The sequence below is a fragment of the Ahaetulla prasina genome, chromosome 3, assembly GCF_028640845.1.
Source record: "Ahaetulla prasina isolate Xishuangbanna chromosome 3, ASM2864084v1, whole genome shotgun sequence".
Taxonomy (NCBI): domain Eukaryota; kingdom Metazoa; phylum Chordata; class Lepidosauria; order Squamata; family Colubridae; genus Ahaetulla; species Ahaetulla prasina.
The window spans coordinates 214062141-214068140 of NC_080541.1; the positions used below are offsets into that span (position 1 = coordinate 214062141).

The 6000-nt window shown below is 40.6% G+C and overlaps 1 long non-coding RNA gene across 4 annotated transcripts in view; it reads right to left on the reverse strand.

Annotated features, from left to right (window-relative positions):
• The window catches only part of LOC131194138 (uncharacterized), a 58981-nt gene extending 54039 nt beyond the window's left edge, over window positions 1–4942 (reverse strand). For 3 of the 4 annotated variants that reach the window (XR_009154110.1, XR_009154109.1, XR_009154107.1), the window contains exon 1: window positions 4766–4942. This is a non-coding gene — a long non-coding RNA (uncharacterized LOC131194138). Of the gene's footprint in view, window positions 1–1672; window positions 1772–4765 lie in introns of those variants that run through there. The other variant, XR_009154108.1, reaches the window with a different exon arrangement.
• Between the last annotated feature and the right edge of the window lie 1058 nt (window positions 4943–6000).

Below are 6000 nucleotides of genomic sequence, written 5' to 3' on the forward strand. Positions count from 1 at the left end.
AGATCAGGCAAACCAGTAGCTGTGGTGGAGGGAGGTTCTGCCAACCTGCCTGAATGTCTCTGTGCAGATGGGTGTATGCATGAGTGCGCACAAGCGAACTGGTAGCGACTGGTAGCGACGGGGTTTGAAACCCATTATTGCTATGGAGATTCTTAGTCATCCAGGTTTAGTCATACACCTTTGGGATATCTTCCGGAGTGTTGGCTATTCCTGCCAGCTTGGTTTTGTCTGCAAATCTGATGAGTCTTGGAATTGGTTTATCTTTAATATGCTAGGGACTAATATTTTCAGAAGGAGTGGATAATGAAGTGATTTATGGTGAGTGGCTGAATTGCTGAAATGATTGAGTTGACCTTTCTGCTCTCTCTTATTCCAGAGTGGTCAGGACTTCCGCAAAAATAGTTAGCAGGAAAAAGGTTTTGAGGCAAAGCCACATAGCCTGAATAAGAGATTCTGGTAACTTCATGAACATTTCTGTGTAATTTTAAATGTTTGTTTGGTTTATTGTTAATTTCTACTATTCATATGCCCTTCAGTTCCCCAAAAGATCTGAGCAGGTACCAACACTACAATAGTAAATTATAAAAAAATGATAAGAAGAAGTGGAGAAAAAAACCCCCTAACTACCTAATTCAATGTCAACAATTTACTGTCCATGGACACACTGACTGAAAGAACCACCAACTCCTACACAGATGGGACATGTCATAACAGCATTCAAAATCTTTTCAGGAATAGCCATATCTTGGGGGCATTCTTGGTAACAAAATGGAACTGGGTTGCCATTGCCTTCTTCCTGTCTTTGGTTTTGAAGTTGTTTGGATCTTGGTCCAGGCAAAAGCATTATTAAGCTCCTATCCAATATAAGAGCATTTGTACACTTGAACAGCTCCACTGAAGGAATGAACTGTATTAGTTTATTGAAATATAAAATACAAAGAAAAACTAAAATAATGGGAAAGTAGGAAGGAAAAGAGAAGAGGAAAAAGTGTAGCATAAAGAAGGAAAGAAAGAAAAAGAAAGAAAAGCATTGATTTCCGACTCTTTAGCACGATAGAAAATGGAAATAACACACATCAACTTTTAACTTTTACATACTAGCCATTTCTATAACAACAAACCTATCCAATCAGCAAAACTCAAAATCAAAATTTCACTTTTTTCCCCACCTCAAGCACAAAGTCCAGAAGTGGTTTCAAGTAGAAGCAAAAGTATTTCTCTTCATTTCTTTAATTAAAGCTAATTCCACCCGCTTTTGCAGCCAGTCATCCATTGTGGGAATTAAAGAGTCTTTCCATTTTTATGCATAGAGCATTCTTACTGCTGTCCGCTTATGTCAGCATATCCATCCCACCACTAAAAGGACCAAACGGGAAAGACTGTAATGATGAAACCGTTAAGGCCAACCTCTTCAACACATTCTTCAGTTCAGTCTTTGTAAACAGCAATGGCTCATGCCCCTCATTTCCCAATCGTACCGCAACTAATCACAACGATCTACAACATGTCGATTTTACAGAAGATGCCACTGAAAAGACACTACGCAATTTAAAACCATCTCTATCGATTGGCCCTGATGGATTATGTGCCTACTTCCTAAAGAAGCTCTCAACTACCATAGCAGAACCACTTAGCATAATCTATGAAATATCTTTCAGAACCATATCCTTACCTAAATTATGGTCACTAGCCACGGTCATCCCTATCTTCAAAAAGGGTGATCCCAGCCTAGTTAATAAGTACAAACCAATCTCATTATGTTGTGTCACCTGCAAAGAATAGAATAGAATAGAATAGAATTTTTATTGGCCAAGTGTGATTGGAAAACACAAGGAATTTGTCTTGGTGCATATGCTCTCAGTGTACATAAAAGAAAAGATACGTTCATCAAGGTACAACATTTACAACACAATTGATGATCAATATATCAATATAAATCATAAGGATTGCCAGCAACAAGTTATAGTCATACAGTCCTAAGTGGAAAGAGATTGGTGATGGGAACTATGAAACGATTAATAGTAGTGCAGATTCAGTAAATAGTCTGACAGTGTTGAGGGAATTATTTGTCATGGAACAATCATAAACCAACCCATTACCCTCTACTTAGAGTCTAACAACCTACTCTCTAACAAGCAATTTGGCTTTAGAAAAAAAAATGTCCTGAAATCTGCAACTATTACACTGCAAAAACATATGGACTTCAAAACTCAGCCAGGGTAAATCAATAGATACAATTTATATAGATTTCTGTAAAGCCTTCGATTCAGTGGTACATGACAAGCTACTTCTAAAACTAAAATCTTATGGTATTTCCGGATTCCTGCATAAGTGGATAGCTGCATTCCTTTCAAACAGGCAGCAAGTAGTCAAAATAAGGAACACCTTATCTAACCCTGCACCTGTTAACAGCAGTGTCCCCCAAGGCAACATTTTAAGACCCACACTCTTTATACTTTCTATAAATGACCTTTCCGATCATATTATAAGCAACTGCGTTCTCTTTGCGGATGATGTAAAACTATTCAACATCACTGACAATGCTGCTACTCTACAAAAAGACCTTGACTATGTGTCAGAATGGTCAAACAATTGGCAACTCCAAATCTCAACCAACAAATGCTCTGTCTTACACATTGGCAAAAAAAATCAGAACACAAAATACAAGCTGGACGGATACGACCTAACAGATGACCCTCACTCTGTCAAAGACCTTGGAGTACTCATCTCAAATGATCTAAGTGCAAGAGCTCACTGTAACAGCATTGCTAAAAAAACATTAAGAGTTGTTAACCTAATCTTGCGTAGCTTCTTCTCCGGTAATATTGAACTGTAAACTAGGGCATACAAAACTTTTGCCAGACCAATTCTTAAATACAGCTCATCTGTCTGGAACCCACACTGCATATCGGGCGTTAATATAGTAGAACGAGTCCAGAGATATTTCACAAGAAGAGTCCTCCACTCCTCTGCTTGCAACAGAATACCTTATGCCACCAGACTCAAAATTTTGGGCTTAGACAACTTAGAACTTCGCTGTCTTTGGTCCAACCTAAGCATAGTATATAATACAATACAAGAGCACACAATAGATACAAACTCATGGTAAACCGATCCAAACTAGACTGCAGAAAATACGACTTCAGTAACAGAGTGGTCAAAGCCTGGAATACACTACCTCTCTGTGGTTTCTTCCCCAAATCCACAAAACTTTAACCTTTAACCTCCGAAGTCTACTGTAGACCTCACCCCATTCCTAAGAGGTCTTTAAGTGGTGTGCATAAGCGCACCAGTGTGCTTACCATCCCTGTCCTAATGTTCCCTTTTTATTCATATCCTTTACATGTCATTTACACTTGTATCTGTCATAAAATACATTTGACAAAATAAATAAATAAAATAAATAAATAAATAATAAAATATTTAACATTGAGCAGCTGCTCTGAAGGGTGTGATTGAACAGCAGAAAGAGGTTAACAGAGATTTTCCCATCTGGCGACCCCCCCAGGATGAGCATTGATGAGAATTTTGAGAATTGAAGGGAGAAGCTAGCTGAAGTTTTCCTTAATAATTCTATCTTATAATTATCCTTCATGACATTTCCACTGCGGGAACTCAGCTATGATCAAACATTACCAATTGTGCTTCCTCTTTAGTCCTTAGGTAGGAGCTGTGGTGACAAAGATGGCTTTATTCAACTTTTGTCGAGTCCTGTAGGAAATTTTTAGATTCCCACCCCACCCCTTATTTTGGGGCATTCAAGAGTCTACTTCCTAACTTCAAGAAAGTTTGAAAAAAAGTAAAAACACACATCTGTATGTTTTCCATATGATCCCAGCAAAAGTGATCCACCTCAAGAAAGATTAGGATAAAGGCAAAAGAAAGCACGTTGAACAGGTTTTGCAGCAGCTCACGAAAGTGAATTGGGATCTGGACAAGAAGAAAAAAGCAGGCATGCAACTGTAATTAACTTTACCCATTATCTTTTATTAAGTAAGCAATATTTGCAGCTTCACTCCCATTACAGGGTGGAACTACATTCCTGAAAGTGTGAAAGCAACATTTTTTCCTCCCCGAGAATAAACACATTTGGCATATGCAAGTTGCCAAGTGAAAACTAAATCTTGGCTGTGAAATTACAAGGACTATCATCAATAAAATGTATTGCTCTCTGGTTCAGGCAATTAATTGTCTTCCACCCTCTCATAGCCCTGAGGGATTTTACTGTGTTACAAGCTTTTCCCACTTCTTTTTCATCCCTATGAGTTATACAATAGATTGCTTTTCCACCAGCTTCAGGGCTACTGACAATCTGCAAATTCCTCTCGGCATCTCAGAATCAGTTTTTTGAACATTTGTGTGAGCACGTAATCAGAATGCAAGGATCAAAACAGCAGGCCAGTATCCATCATGAGTTCCAGGTGGATCTCAACAGACTTGAATCCTGGGCCCTTCCTGTCAAAATGAAATTCAACAAAAACTAAGGTTGTACAGTTAAGCAAGAAAAACCAAATATAAGATACGGATTAGGTGAAACCAGGGCGGAAATGCTACCGGTTCGCACCGGTTCTGGCATACCGGTAGTAATAAAAGCTACTAGTTCGGGCGAACTGGTAGTAAAAAAATGCTACCGGTTTGTCTGAACCAGTATTTCCGATGATCAGCTGTGCCGCATGATTTACATTCGCTAGAAAGCAGGAAATCCTGCTTTCTAGCGAATCTAAATTGCACGGCACAGCTGGTCCCTCCTCGCTGTTTTACTTACCTTCTTAAGCCTTCCTTTCCCGCACGAAGTGTGCGTTTGGTGTGCACTGCAAATGCACGCACAGCATGCATTTGGCGCACACTGCATGCGTGCACAGCAAACCTTGGAGGATTTCACCACTGGGTGAAACTTGGCTCAATAGCAGGAACTATGAGTGGAAAGTTTCTTCATCTGCACCTTCAGATGAGTGCACTGTTGAGAGATTTGAAAGAGCAAGTCAGGAACAGATCATCATGGAGAAAATCTATCTATGTCAAAGGGGTCAAAAATGATTTGATAGTATATAGTTAATCAAGCAATCAATCAATTGACTACACATTTCAGATGTAAATCCTTCCATAGGAGCTTTGGAATTACATTAAAAGCAACATATAGAAAAGGCAGAAAATATGTAAGTTATAAGGCAGCCATTGGGAAGTTATCTAGGGCAATTCTGTAATCTAACCATTTCCAAAGAGCATCATAAATGAAAACAAGACTTAGTACCTTTGTATCTCTGTAAGACGTATAAATAAAACAAGGTAATTCCTAAAGTGGGGAATAAAACGATTCCCAAGTTCAAATGCTTTTTTTGATCACCTGAACTATCATTGGCCATAACAGTTGGAACCATATGAAGAACAACTGCAGGTTTTGGGGCTGGCAAGTCTAAAGAAAAGAAGAATTAGGGGTGACATGATAACAGTATTCTGGAACTTCTGGGAGGCCCGTTTTTTGCCCTCCCTAGGCTCCAGAGGCTTCCCTGAAGCCTCCTGGAGGGCAAAAAATGGCCTCCCCTGGGCTCCGGAGGCTCGAAATGAGCTCATTTCTGGATTACTGGAAGGCCTATTTTTTGCAGTCTCCAGGCTCCACATGGGCCTTCCACGTAGCTGGCATCCAAAATGGGCCACATGGAGTCTCCTGGGAGCCTCCTGGGCCCAAAAACGGGCCATGGGGGGTGCGCTGCCCCCGTGCTACCCCTGCCCCCAGTGCATGTGCATGTGAGCCCCGCCCCCACGCATGCCTGTGTGATCCCCTCCTGCATGCATGCATGTTTGCCGCAAGTGCCCCATCCCTGCACATCCCAAAAATCAGCTGGCCGGCGGGAGGCGCATGTGCAGTAAAGCTGAACTAGGAAACGGCTCGCATGCCCACAGAGAAGGCTCGGCATGCCATCTGTGGCACGCGTGCCATAGGTTTGCCATCCCGGGTCTATTCTGTACTGTTCTGTTTTAAATTGGAGGCCAACACTTTGG